The sequence below is a fragment of the Lepus europaeus genome, chromosome 22 (genome assembly GCF_033115175.1).
Source record: "Lepus europaeus isolate LE1 chromosome 22, mLepTim1.pri, whole genome shotgun sequence".
Taxonomy (NCBI): domain Eukaryota; kingdom Metazoa; phylum Chordata; class Mammalia; order Lagomorpha; family Leporidae; genus Lepus; species Lepus europaeus.
Window position 1 is genome coordinate 31,145,457 of NC_084848.1, and position 15,637 is coordinate 31,161,093.

Below are 15,637 nucleotides of genomic sequence, written 5' to 3' on the forward strand. Positions count from 1 at the left end.
AGAGATTTGGATTCAGTACGAATTTGTTTTTAACAACTTACATGATTCTGATACAGTCAGATCCTCACACCTTCTGTACTCCCTCCTCCCCCAGATATTCCTTCCCTAGACTGAGCTGTTGACATTGCTACTCACTGCCTGCCTTGGACTTGGTTGGCTTTTTTTTTTTAAGCAGTTGTTGAGTTTATTAAGAGCTTTAGCCATGGGATTGTACTATCTAGGCACAAAGCTTGTTATCTAACTGCTTACTGGTTCTTTGGTGTTTTTTTTCCGCCGAGTGACATCGGTGCCTTAGTTGCTGATCTGTTAATTGGAGGTGATTATAGATTACAATACATAGTGTTTGGATAATGAAATGAATTAATTGACAAAACATCTAAATATCTGTAAAATAATTAGAGCATTGTCTGACACACAGTAAGCAGTATGTATTTGCTACTACTGTTATTTTTATTGGGTGAATGACTAGATTTGCATGGTAAATATTATTGAAAAAGACTCTATAGAAATCATAAGCCCCATGTGTTCCATCTGAAAATGTTTCTAAAATCCTTTTTTCTGTTCCCAGTGCCACTACCTATAATAGTTAATCACTTTTCTCATCTGGAATTTTGCAGTAGCTTAATCACCACTGACAGAATATCCTTTATAAAATATGACTTGCAGAACTACCTATATTTTGTGTCTTTCTTCTTGTTACACAAAATTGGAAGCTGGCCTTATGGAAACATAATTAAGCAGAGTAACTAAGCCCCTTGGATTCTTTCTTCCTATTTTATAACAATGTTTTATTTCTCTCACTCAATACTTACCGACTTTAAAGCTAATATGGAAAGCTAGTTTTCAACCAAAATCTGTTTTTCTGTACATTTCCCCCACTGGTAATTGTTCTTCATATAAGGCCAATTAAAACTATGCTAGTTCCTTTTCTGATTGTCCTGCACTTATTTCCCCTTGCTTCTACTTTGCCTGGTCTTCCTTTAGCCTAAATATCTTGTTGTAACATTACTTTTTGTGATATTTGAGTTTGGGTTCTTGATTCTTTCTTAAGAATTTAATGTACTTTGCAGTGACATCTGTATCATTTCTAGAATCTTCCAATTAGAGCTGAGCAGAATCTTGTTCTGGGCACTAAATAATTTAAATTCAGTATAATATCACTGAATCATTTTTGGCATTTGCAAAGCAGTGTTGCCTAATATTTAGTTCACCATTCACCACAACTTCTGAGTCTGTTTGTCTTGCAGATATAAAGTTCCTAGTGTTTGCATTTTTCAGAAGCATTGGAGTTAGGGCAAACTTCATGGGATTAATTAAAAGAAATTCTATCTAGCTAATATATTGCAACCAAAAGTGGATTAGTTTTTGTATTGTATGTGAGTTTATCCACAGGGTGGTTTCTTGAGTTTTCCTAAACATTTTCATGTCTTAGTCACAGAGCCAGGGAACTTATGAGGAGGGTCAAACCACAAATTCAGGATTGAATATGGATAAAAACAGTTATTTGCAATTTGGTTTGTTCTATTAGCAAGGAAAGGTTTCAAGTTCCTATTTATTTCTAGAATTGGTATACTGATATGTGATACTCTTGGTCTCAGATCTAATTCAGCTTTTCTTCATAGTGTTGTCATGAAGATAAACCAAGAAGAAGTCAGTAATCATCGTTAGAATCCTCTATGTAATTTTTGTAATTCCATCGGGATCTTTCTTTCTATAGGAAGAATATGAAAAGTCTCTAACTAAATATACATTTTTTACAGTGAGCAGCATGGTTATTTGTCTTTATACAGCTTCCTACCCTAAGACCTCATCATTTAATGAAGGTAACTACAAGAAAGTGTGTACTGCTCTGCTTTTGTGCCAATGTTCTGGGATATTTCCACTGTTTATGCCCATTTTGCAAGACAAATTAATCTGTTTCATCTAATCCTCCTTACTACAGGGAAAATTAGAACAATGAAATGAGTGTCTGAGATGGCACAAGGAAATTTGGCATGTAGCTTGCCATCTCATCTGTAACTACTTTCTCAACTGTGGAAGGAGAGACTTGGGCTAGGAGCTCCTCTTTTTTCCAAGTTAATGATTCTTTTGCCCAATCCATGTGTTAGTCTATGATTCTTGCTGTTCTGAACCAATTGGATAAAGAATTGGCAAAGACAATTATAACAATATCAAATGCCTTCAAGGGTTGAACATTTCCATTTCATCATTTATGGAACTGCCTCTCTCTTTTTCTTTTATTGAATCCAGTTTTATTGTATTCTCCAAGGCTCCTGTCTTTTCCTTTATCACACTGAGAGTTCTTGATGTTGGAAAGAGTAGGTAGCTCTAGGAAGCTAGTCTCTAATCTAGCTTTCATTCATTTTGTCAGGTGGAGATGGGCCGTAAAGGTAACCCTCCTACACAAGGGTACCAAGATTAAGATTCCTAGTTTCAGGCCTAAAAACACAATGGGATTCAGCAAGTTGCTCCTAATATGCCATTGGTAAAAAGGGAAGAAAATCTGTTTTCTTCCTTTTTTAAAAAAAAAAAAGATTTATTTTATTTATTTGAAAGAGTTATAGAGAGAGGTAGAGACACAGAGAGAGGTCTTCCATCCGCTGGTTCACTCCCCAGATGGCTGCAACGGCTGGAGCTGCGCTGATCTGAAGCCAGGAGCCAAGAGCTTCTTCCAGGTCTCCCACGTGGGTGGAGGGGCCCAAGGACTTGGGCCATCTTCTACTGCTATCCCAGGCCATAGCAGAGAGCTAGATTGGAAAAGGAGCAGCAGGACTAGAACCAGTGCCCATATGGGATGCTGGCACTTTAGGCCAGGGCGTTAACCTGCTGTGCCACAGCTCCGGCCCCTTCTTCCTTTCTTTTTTTTTGACAGGCAGAGTTAGACAGTGAGAGAGAGAGAGAGACAGAGAGAAAGGTCTTCCATCTTCTGTTGGTTCACCCCCCAAGTGGCCGCTTCAGCCGGCGTGTTGCGACCAGCGCCGCGCTGATCTGAAAATAGGAGCCAGGTGCTTCCTCCTGGTCTCCCATGTGGGTGCAGGGCCCAAGCACCTGGGCCATCCACCACTGCCTTCCCTGGCCACAGCAGAGAGCTGGACTGGAAGAGGAGCAACCGGGACTAGAATTCGGGTGCCAGCGCCATGCATGCGGAGGATTAGCCTAGTGAGCCGCAGCGCCGGCCCCTTCTTCCTTTCTTTAAAGACCTTGCAGAGAATGATGGGTTGTCACAATGTTTTAGTAATAAATAGTTAAGGTTATCTTGTAGTTTGCTAGTTTATGTCTTTACAGGTACATCTTCACAGATGACTGGTAGGTGTTAAATCCACATTATTAGAAGGAGAAATTGTCTAAGAGCAGTTAAGGATTTACCCAAGTTCTAAAGCTAGTAAGTTCAAAGGATATTATTCCAGGTCTGTTGATTCTGTTGCACTATATATTATCTCCCACCATAGTAGCTGTGCTAAGAAGTTGACTGCTAACCTTTCTCCTGACCTCTATTTTGTTATGTCATGCTTTAATCCCTGAAGGATTTGAGCCATGTTAAATGACAGTGGAAAGATTATATAATTTGCTCTTGATAGAACTGAGATCATATCAAGGTAAAAACCTAAAAGCAAGAAACCTCATTAAATCTAAGCATTTGAGCCTTTACAGACCTATCATGTGCTTTGAACTTAACTCTTAAGACTTTTATTAACAATATTCCGATGTATTCTTTCCTTCGTGTGTCAAATAGATCTGAAACGAAGGTGCTGCTTCCTTGCCTTATTTTCTCTTTGTCACATCAAGTCTAGTCCTTTATGAAATTTAGAATCCAGTGGACTTATAATTTTCACATGTGAAAAGTTAAATCTCAGTGAAAGGAGCATAAAAGATTCTAAGGGGCATATATTTGCTGGGAGAGGAAGGAGAATGTGGTAATCTAACCCTGTACTAGAAAAGTTCACAGAATGGAGCTCACTGGTAGGACCAAATTGGTCAATTTAAAGAAGGTGGAACTTACTTTTGTCAGATAGAATAGAAAGATTTTAGGCTAGTGCCAAGGACAGGGATGAGTGTAGCTTTAGCAGTAATAGAAGAAAATAGGCAAACATACTCTTAGGTCAGTGGGTAAAGCATCCTGGAGAGAAGGAAAGGTTCATTTGGGAGATTCAAGGGAGAAAAAGTTGCTGAGGTAGTTAGATATTGGGTTCAGTAGAATCATCAGTATTAATGTGAGAACTTAACCTTTCTTTAAGGTTCCATCTTGAATCCCTTATCTTTCTATTCATTGGGTAAGACTAAATTCAAAAGTCACCTTTTCTAGGATGCTGCCTTCATCCAAGCTAAATGTTCCCATATTAACAATATTATATGCTATTATACATTGGCTGTCATATATTGCCAAGATTTAGGAATTAGACTCAGTCTGTGTGACTTAAAAGTCTGGGCTCTGGTTGATAAATAATTTTTCCACATTCAGGATTTTTATTTAATTTTCTAGTGGTCATTTTACATATTTTCCTCACTCTTTCAGTTAAGTATGATAATTTTCCACAATAAACTACTTAAAGAGATATTTGAGTCAAGAATACCATGAAATGGCAGGGGGGAAAAATCACTGCTATTTTTAAAAATACAAACACTTTCAGCAATTATATCAAAGAAAACCACTCAGTATTTGTGAAAAATGTGTTCTCAGTGTTTCCTTGAGGCTAGCTTTCCTTACCATCTTACAATTGTCAGGGCCACAGTTTGTCATGCTGGGTGATAGAAATTCACACAGCTTCACATTATAGGAGACTCTGGTTAAAAGACTCTAAGGTCTTGAAATCCCAAATTGGCACGATTCTATCAATGCCACTTGTGTAAAATCCATGACAGTCTTGCTTGTCCACCTCAGAACTAAGCTCTTCAGTGATACTGTTTTGTTGCAAGGTCTGCAAGGCTTCATTGTGGTCCTTGATCAAGATCTTCCTGTCCATATTGCAGAAGTATTCCATGACAGATGTGTTATACTGAATGTTCTGCTTTGGAGTATCCAGTTGAAAGACAGATGTCAAGCAGCCCTGTCATGGTAGCTGTTGGACAGTGGGTAGTATTCACGGCCTAGAGCTGCATCATCATTCTCTGAGAAAAATGATAAACTCAAATTACAGAGTTGAAACCTGCATACTCTTTTAGGATATTGGGATCCTACGTCATGGATGACATAGGCCAGGCATTTCCCACTGATGGAGAAGCAGACCCTGGGGACCCAGCCACCAGTGCCCCTGCTACCAAACTCTGACATCAGCTGACCAAAAGGCATTTTGCTGCTCTGGGACATACTGAATGACTTTTCATTTGCTTCTTTAATTGCTTCTTTAATGCCTTGCATTTTGATCCTCCTGCCACCAAAATACAACTGGGGATGCCAGTCCATGCTGAGAACTCTGGAGTGAATTAGCTTTTTAATGCTCTCGCTCACCTACCAATCATTTCAGACTCAAAGTTACAAATAGAAAAGCTCCAACCTCTGCTGCCAGTTTGCTCCTTAGGGGAAACCACATCACAAAAGTGGCTGCATGACTAATCCTCAGGATTACCAGGGTTGGCTTCCAAACACTATCTTTCTGACTCTTGACATAGGCATTGCAGTCTGCCCTGCAGATGACATTCTGAGCCCAGTCAGTGACGCTGATGTGTCCATTGCACTCCGCAAGTTTACAAGCTTGCACCCATTAGCTCCCATTCTTATAGATGTTCACTTGGTGGTGAATAAGAGCAATACAGTCCCTGTTCCAGGCAGGTGTTTGGCTCCAGGAAAAACTAGTGCAAGGAACTTACTCTCATTGTTTTCAGAAGGATGGACTGGAGAAGTGTATAAAAACTCAGAGCAGAGAAATCACAGACAAGTCTGTGGATGAGAATAGTCCTTTTTTTTTTTTTTTTTTTACTGTTTGTTTTCTTACTTGTATGTCTCTTCATATACTTCACTCTAAGCTCCTCTGATTCAAAGAAAGTGTATTTCATTTCTTGTTTTCTTAATACTTTGGTACATGACATAAAGTGATCAGTAAGTGTTCATGAAGTTACTGGGCAAACTGATAGATGTCAGAATAATAGATTGGAATGTTTTTAAATAAAGAGAGCAAGTAAGATGGTCTGTTTCAGCTTTCAAAAAGTCATAAACAAGGTTCTCTGCCAAGAAAGAAAGAAAAGATAATTTGAGAGACATTGAGATTAGACATATATATTTTATGATAGATAAGAAACCAAAAATGAGGAGAAAGAATAGATGGAAAATTCTTTGTAGAGAGAGGAGTATATGGTACAAACATCTGTTGTTTCAAGAATCAGTCTCAAAATCTTTTGCAAACAATGCTTAAGAATAAGTGTAAAGTAAAATATCTAGCACTTACTTTGGGGAAATAGAAAAACAAGCTGAATGGTGCTAAACTATAGAAATATTTTTTTGAGGCCATGTGACTAGGCATAAAAGCAGCCAATGACTGTATCTGATTAAATGAAAATAATTTATTGAGGGGAAATATCTAAACTTTATTGATAGAATTTTAATTGTTGCTTTCAGAAGACTCAAAAAATAAAGAGAAATTGCTTCTAATAGTTCATTTACCATACATTATGTATCTATGCTATGATTAGGAATCATGAATACTAGAATGAAAAATAAGAAACTACCCCTTTTTTAGGAATTTTGTAGTTCAACAGGACAATAATTATGGTAGGCATGTACTAAGTACCATTAAGAGATAGCGTAGTCAAAGAGTGGGGACCTTCTTAAAATACCTCTATTCCTCATTGAATCATCATACACAAAAGATTCAAGAAACTAAAAATGCCTTTGGAGAGTGTTTTGAAAACAAATTAGATGTTATTCTCTCTTTGTACAAAGCTATGGTGTATTCATGCCTGCTGTAATGTAAAGTTAGTTTATCTTATGTTGGGCAAGAAACAGTAGAGTAAGAAGTTGAAAAGAGTTAATGGCAAGTTTCTGGGCAATGGAAAAGGTACATATTGTAATGTGAAGGGAAAATGAAGAATTTGAAGCATTTCATTGTTGAAAACAAGAAACTAATAGAGGCATGATCTCTTATGCCCACCTAAATATTTGAAAGAGAAGCTTTGGAGCAGTGAAAAGAACTCATAGTATACGTAATGGAAAGTACTGCCTGGAGCATGTTTGGTAAGACCCTGTTTTTCCTTGCCTTCTTTAGCTGGATCACCAGGATGGGAGGATTAAATGCTTTCATTTTTTGTTTTATAAGTACTTTTTTGTAGTATTGATTACTGTTTTAAGTTCTTTACCAAAAGGGGATGGGGGGGGGGGGATTGTTTAATTGATTTGAAATTCTTAAGTGGTATCTGTCACTATTGCTCCTGTGTTGAGCATAGGCTTTAGTGGGGCAAGAGTTTAGTTATCAGGAAATGTAGGGTAATTGTCATAGGAATGTCTGGGACATTGGGCTTCCTTCTAGATTTTCCCTTCTTTTCCTTTGTGCCTTCCTTTTCAGGTTATGAAGAAGACTGCTGAGGCTCTCGGAGACATTTTCAGTCCCCCAGAACTGGAAATGTTAGGAACTCCTGACTTAGGTGTTGCTTCCAATGCTGTTATCAGTGAGTTTACACCAGTTGAGCTCTTTCTATGTAATTGGTGTGATATTGGCACAGGAGATACTGCACCCACGGAGGAGAGCCAGATGAAGTTCCTGGCTCCTGGCTTCGGGCTGGTTCAGCCCCAGCTGTTGCAGCTATCTGGGGAGTGAACCAGTGGATGGAAGCTTGCTCGCTCTTCTGTAACTCTGACTTTCAAATAAATAGAATAAATCTTTAAAGAAAAAAATGCGAAATAGGAACTAATATTGAAGTAAACAGATGTATTAAGCACTTTCAGTGAGTATGTGTGCAGGTAAAGGGAAGAAGACATCTAAAGTCATAAAGATGTAGAACAGTTATGGAGTGAGGGTGGGGAGAGAGAAGACAATGGAAAGCCAGAAAATAACAGTTACTAAATTTTTTTTGTTCACTGTGTGACAGGAACTTGCTAATGTCCAAAGATGACCAGAAAAGTAGGTTATGAAGGTTTTGAGTTTGAACATCATCTTCTATATCAGCATTTACCTTCCTTTTTTGTTTTTACTTTCAATTATCATTCATATTTAACATTTAATCTTCAGAATATGCTCAGAATTTTTTTAAAAAATAATTTTTATCATAATTGTATAGAAAATGATAGAAAAGGTCCTAAGTAAAAGGAATACTATAGCCAGTTCTTGTTGCCTGATTGTTACCAAATTACTGATGCTTTGAGAAACTTTTTACTTTCTTTTGTTATTCATTAATAAATAGAAGTCAACAATAGATGTTTGGAATGCTTACATTTAAGAATTACTTTGTTCACTTTTTTTTTTCCCTTTGGCAGTGTCAACAATAGATATTTATTTTTACACAATCTAGAGGCTAAAAGTCCAAAATAAAGTATGAAGAGGTTTGGATTCATTCGAGGCCTCTTTGCTTGAGAGTTGTTGCCTTCTTGCTGTGTCCTCCAATCAAGTTCATCTTTTAATTAGCTTTATTGAGACATAATTAGCATTCATTGATGTACATTCATTTTTATAAAAAATTTATTTACTTAAAAGTCAGAGTTACAGAGAGAGAGATAAAGAGTGACAGAGAGAGAGAGAGAGAGAGAGAGAGAGAGAGAGAGAAAAGGAGAGAGATGGGGCCAGTGCTGTGGTTCAGCAGGTTAAAGTTCTAGCCTGCAATGCTGGCATCCTATATGGGTGCCAGTTTGAGCCCCAGCTGCTCCACTTCCAATCCAACTTCCTTCTAATATGCCTGGGAAAGCAACAGAGGATGGTCCAAGTCCTTGGACCCCTGCACCCACATGGGAGACCGGGAAGAAGCTCCTGGCTCCTGGCTTCAAATCAGCACATACCTCTCTCCGTAACTCTGCCTTTCACATAAATAAAATTAATCTAAAAAAAGGAAGAAAAGGAAAGAAAGAGGGTGGGAGAGAGAGAGAGACATGCTCCATCCGCTGGTTCATTCCCCAGATGGCTATAATGATAACAGCCAGGGTCAGGGCAGGCCAAAGCTAGGATCCAGGATCTTCATCAGAGTCCCCCATGAGAGTGGCAGGTGCACAGCAAATGATGGCTCAAATACTTGGGCTCCTGCCATGCATGGAGGAGACCTGTGTGGTTTCTCAGACTCCTGAGCTTGTATCTTGGTTATCTTACTCTCATAAAATGGGTTATCTTTAATATAGTTAAAGATATTTTAATGGCTGTGGAGGTATCCAGATATGCTGCTGCTTCTTGAGTCAGTTTTGTTAACTTTTTTTTTTTTTTTTAAGATTTATTTATTTATTTTAAGGCAGAGTTACAGAGAGGCAGAGGCAGAGGCAGAGGCAGAGAGAGAGAGAGAGAGAGAGAGAGAGAGAGAGAAAGAGGTCTTCCATTTGCTGGTTCACTCCCCAATTGGCTTCAATGGCTGGAGCTGCTCCATTCCGAAGCCAGGAGTCAGGAGCTTCTTCTGGGTCTCCCATGCAGGTGCACAGGCCCAAGGACCTGGGCCATCCTCCACTGCACTGTATTCCCGGGCCACAGCAGAGAGCTGGACTGGAAGAGGAGGAGCAACCGGGACAGAATCCGGTGCCCCGACTGGGACTAGAACCTGGGGTGCCGGTGCGGCAGGCAGAGGATTAGCCTAGTGAGCCGCGGCGCTGGCCAACATGATTTATTTTCATTGTCATTCAACTATAATGTTTTCTATTTTTCTTATAATTTCATCTTTAGCTTATGTGCTATGAATTTTCCAGACATTTAGATACTCTTTTCTCATTCAGCTCTGTCTTTTGAAACTGAGATTCACTTCATAGGTTAGCCTATGGTCAGTGTTTGTGAATACTGCTGTGTACTAGGAAAGAAAGTTTATGCTATAGTTGTTAGGTGTATTACTCTGTAAAGATAAATTAGGTAAAGATGGATCTTAGTATTTTTCAAGTGTTAAATGTTTTTTCTAATTTTCTTTCTACTTATTCTATCAATTCTCGAGAGTGTGATGTGTTGAAATCTACAACTGTTTCAATTTATCTATTTCTCATTTCAATTTTGCCTCATTGATCCTCAAGTTCTGCTGCTGGGTGCATTTTTTTAAAGGTTTATTCATTTACTTGAAAGGCAGAGTTACAGAGAGAGAGAGAGGGATGACAGAGATCTTCCATTTCCTGCTTCACTTCCCAAATGGCTGCAATGGCTAGAGATGGGTCAGGCTAAAGCCATGAGCCAGGAGCTTCCTCTAGGTATTCCACGTGGGTGTAGGGGGAGCCCAAAGATTTGGGCCATCTTTCAAAGGTGCATCAGCAAGGAGCTGGATCAAAGTGAAGCAATCAGTACTCAAACCAGTGCTCATATGGGATGCTTCTGTGGCAGGAGGTGCTTAACATGCTGCACCACAGTGCCAGTCCCTGCTGGGTAAATTTTCATTTTGTATTTTAATGTCTTCTTAGTGAATTGACCCTTTCTTCATTATGAAATGTCCTTTTTTGTTCCTCATTCTTAAGTCTGCTTCTTATGATATTACTAGGGCAGTATACTCAAGTTTTATTTTGCATAGCATTTGCTTTATGTATCTTTGTCCATCCTTTTACCGCTAACTTGTATTTACTCATGTGTTTATGATTTGGGTTAATATATATTGCTTCGGAAAGATACAATTATCCATTCCGTGTTATTTTTCTTTTCCCTGAAGAATTTCCTTGTACATTTTGCATTAGTGTTAGTCTGCTAGAGATTGAGTCTTGTAGCTTTTCTTTTTCTGAAAACACGTTTATTTTGCCTTACTTTTTGAGGGCTGTTTTCATTGAATATAGGATTCTAGATTGACTTTTATTTCTTTTTTCAATGTCTCAAAGGCTTAATTGCATTGACTTATGTCTTGCATAGTTTCTAAAGAGGTCTATTACCATTCTTATCTCTACTGATTTTCACATAATGTAGTCATTTTCTCTTACTACTTTGTTCTCTTGATACTTGGTTTTGAACAATGTGATTATGATATGCCTTATTATTTTCTTTTTTGTTTGTCCTGATTGGTGTTTGTTGAGCTTCTTGAATCTAGGATGAAAGTAGGCATACTTGTCTGGTTCCAGACTTAGTGGAAACACTTCCGACTTTTCCCCATTCAATAAGATGCTGGCTGTGGGTTTGTCTTACATTGCTTTGACTGTGTTGAAGAATGTTCCTTCTACACCTAATTTGCTTAAGGTCTTTATCATGAAAGGATATCGTGTTTTATCAAATGTTTTCTCTGCATCTATTGAAATAATCTATGGCTTTTATTCAATTTGTTAATGTGATGTATCACATTTAATTGATTTTCATATGTTGAACCAACCTTGCATACCAGGGATAAATCCCACTTGGTTCAGGTGAATGACCTTTTTGATGTGTTGTTGAATTCAGTTAGCTAGTATTTTGTTGAGGAATTTTGCATCTATATTCATCAGTGATGTTGGTCTATAGTTTTCTTTCTTTGGTCTATCTTTTTCTTGGCTTTGGAATTAAGATGATGTGGGCCTCATCAAGGTGTTTGAGAGGAACCCTGCCTTTCAATTATTTTTCATAACTTGAGAAGAATTGGAATTAATTCTTCTTTAAAAGCCTTATAGAATTCAGCAGTAAAGTCATCTGGTCCTGGGTTGTCCTTTATTGGGAGGGTCTTTATCACTGATTCAATCTCTTCTTGATTATTGGTCTGTTTAGGTTTCCTATGTCTTCATGACTCAATTTTGGTAGATTGTATATTCAGGAATCTATTCATTTCTTCTAGACTTTCCAGTTTGTTGGCTTAAGCTGTTTGTAGGAATTTCTGATGACTCTTTTTATCTCTGGTATCTGTTGTTGTGTCTCCTTTTTCTTCTCTGATTTTATTAATTTGGGTCTATTGCCTCTTTTTTTGGTTACTTGGGCCAATGGTTTATCAATTTTGATTATTTTTTCAAAAATCAAGCCCTTCATTTCACTGATCTTTTGTAATTTTTTTTTTGTTTTCAATTTAGTTTATTTCTTCTCTAATTTTAATTATTTCTTTCCTCCAGCCAATTTTTGGTTTGGTTTGTTGTTTTTTTCTAGGTTCTTGAGATTCTTTGATAGCTCATTTATTTTATGCCTTTCCATATTCTTGATGTAGGCACCAGTTGCAGTAAACTTCCCTCTTAACATTGCTTATGCTGCATTTCTGTATCCTAGACCTTTTGATATGTTCTGTTGTCATCTTCATTCTTTTCTTGAATTTTTTTATTTCCCTTTTGATTTCTTTTGTGATTTACAGTTCATTTAGGAGTGTGTTATTTAGTCTCCATGTGTTTGCACATTTTCTAGAGATTGTTCAGTTGTTAATTTTCAGCTTCATTCCATTGTGGTCAGGAAAGATGCATGGTATGATTTCAATTTTTTTTAATTTGGTGAGACTTGCATATGGTCTATCCTAGAGAAAATTCCATATACTGATAAAAAGCATAGGTATTCTGAAACTATAAGATGAGTAATTCTGTAGATGCAAGTTAGGTCCATTTGTACCATAGTGTAGATTAGCTCTTTTTGTTTCTTTGTGGATTTTCTGTGTAGTTAATCTGTCCACTGATGAAAGTGGGGTGTTGAAGTCCCCCATTACTGTTTTACTGCTGAAAGTTTGACTTCAGTGTGTTCTGGTGAAGAACTTTTCTGGTCATGTCTGTTAGGTGTTCTCTGTACCTCGTATACTTGGACATCACTTTCTTTTTCCAAATTAGGGATGTTTACTGTAATTATTTCACTTAATAGCCTTCTAATCCATTCTATCTTTCCATACCTTCAGTAACTCCTAAGACTCAATATTGGGTCATTTGAAAATACCCCATAAATCTCAAACATTATTTTTAATTTTTAAAATTTCTTCTTCTTTTTTTTTTTTTTTAATCTGACTGAGCTATTTCAAATAGTTGTCTTCCAGCTCTTATATTCTTTCTTCCTTCTCACCAAGTCTGTTGTTAAGGCTTTCCATTGTATTTTTATTTGACATATTAAATTCTTCATTTCTAATATTTCAGGTTTTTTCCTCTTCAAAATCTCAATCTCATGGGGAGAATTTTTCCTCCATGTCACCTATGGATTTCTTTAACACATGAATTTGCTCTCATTGCTTCTGAGTAATCCTATGATCATTCTTCTGACTTCCTTTTTAGACATTTCATCAATCTCTTTTTTATTTATTTATTTATTTATTTTTGACAGGCAGAGTGGATAGTGAGAGAGAGACAGACAGAGAGAAAGGTCTTCCTTTTTGCCATTGGGTCACTCTCCAATGGCCGCTGCGGCCGGCACATCTCGCTGATCCAAAGCCAGGAGCCAGGTGCTTCTCCTGGTCTCCCATGCAGGTGCAGGGCTCAAGGACTTGGGCCATCCACCACTGCACTCCCTGGCCACAGCAGAGAGCTAACCTGGAAGAGGGGCAACCGGGATAGAATCCTGCGCCCTGACCGGGACTAGAACCCGGTGGGACTAGAACCCAGTGTGCCGGCGCCTCAAGGCAGAGGATTAGCCTGTTAAGCCACAGCACTGGCCCATCAATCTCTTTTTCTTCACATTCTAATAGAAGTGTTTTTGAGTTTCTTTGGAGGAGTCATGTTGTCTTCCTTATTCTTGTTTCTTGAATATTTGCATTTATTTTTAGGCATTTGTGAAAATACTTGTTGGTTTTCTCCTCTGATGGATTTTAGCTTTAACTATGCAGAGCTTGGTGGAATGTTTGCTCTTTCATTGAATACCCAGAGGTATGTGCTGGGTGTGGCCAGTGCTCCAGGGTGGGTTAAGACCCAGCCTGACACCCAAGTTGGGTATATAAGATCTCTATCATCAGCAGGGGAGAGGGTATGATCACCCCTATTGGTGTAATCACTACTTCACCTCCTCTCTTCCAAGGTGATAAATGACTGAGGTTAGCCCACACTGGTACAGCACTCACCTATGCTGCTGCATGAACTGCACAAAGGATCTGTGCAGTCCTCTGTGTGAGCATGGATCCCTCTTCAGTGACCCGTTCCGGGCAGTCAGGGAGCTCTGAGCCTGTGATTGCCGAGAGACCCAGCTACCCCCTTCCATGCGGTCACAGAGTTCCCACAGTCTCAACACACAAGGCTCCCACAGTCATGAGGTGCAGAGGATTTGCTCTGCCTCACAGGCCTGTCCTGTCCATGTAGAGAGCAGAGGCGATCCCAGAACCAGCTGCCTGTGTGTACTGTGCCTTGGTGGTTTGAGCCTCAGAGCCTGTGATATGTTGAGAGAATGGAGGCACCTCACAGCCCTACATGGGTACCCAGCCTCCTCTCAAACCTCCCCGCTAGACTCAAAATCAGGAAGTAACACAGATTTTTCCCTCTGTTAAAATGTCTCAGTTTAACTCACACAAGAGCCACTGCAGCCGTTAGTGTTGTCAAAACAGCACCTTCTCCCCACCAGTTGCCAGGCACCCTTGTAGGGGAATGGGGAGAAAGAAACATGCTTTTTTCCCTGAGTAGTTAGGCAAGTACCCTGCCCCGTTGTTAGGGCTCCAGGCCAGACTCAAAGACAGTGTGACCCACAAAGCTGTCCCTTTGACAGTATCGCCAGTGGCACAGGCTGCTGCAGTCTGCTCTCACCCTAACTCTCCAAGCTGGCGTATCCTCTACCTCTTGGGTGCAGAGGGCATGTGTGGTGTCTTCCAGGGTCTGCATCACTAGCAGGAAGTTGGATTCAGGAGCTAGAGCCAATCTCACACTCGGGCACTCTAATATGTGATGCTGGCTTGTTAATTGTTAGGCCAAACATCTGCCCCTAATGAACAGATTTTTACACTACCATGTATAGATGGGATGATCACATTTGTTTCAGCTGGGATGCTTTTGAAATTAAAGGGGGAATCCTACAATTACACTGGGGCAATAGGTGTATACCAGTACTGTTAAGACAAACCTGGATATGTGATCACCTCACTTGGAGAAGATTTTCCTGGAATATAGCCAAAAATTAGCAGCTAAATATTGGATACCTTTCTCCCTTTGGTTGTTTCCAGCAAGCTTGTGTTCCAATGGGTTGGTGAATATGCCAGAAGATTGGTGTAGATCTTAAAGACCACCCATGCTATAAACCACTCATAAGGGGAATATCTAGGTCACAGGTTTTAGACATACTTAATTTTAGTAAGTTTGAGTTCTAGTCCAGTCTTTGCCTATTTACAGATATACTTTTTAATGTATTTCCATCATCTAGGAGATTTCACATTTGTATTACATATTTATTCATCTTTCCTACATCAAACAATCTAGTTTTGATCTATAGCAGCCACTAATCTATTTACAGCTACTCCTAGTGCCTTATCCTAATAGAAGGCAACTATTATGTACTTTATAATTTTTTTAGGTTTTATATTGCCCCTAACATTTACCCTTTGAGGTAGAGAGGGCAGAATTTTTAATCCTTATTTTACAGAAAAGGAAGTTGAGGATCAGAGGTAAACTGACTGGCTGCAGTCCACATGTCAGGTAAGTTATGGAGTTGAACTTGGAACCAGTTCTTCTGACTTTGATTTGCTTCTGCAGTAGCTAAAAGAGACAGGGAAAGGGATGCTTTTATGTTTG

General features: G+C 38.9%; 1 protein-coding gene across 1 annotated transcript in view; it reads left to right on the top strand.

The window, feature by feature from the left end:
• The window catches only part of SYNJ2BP (synaptojanin 2 binding protein), a 41,996-nt gene that overhangs the window by 807 nt on the left and 25,552 nt on the right, over positions 1-15,637 (top strand). The gene's annotated exons all lie outside the window — the stretch shown is intronic.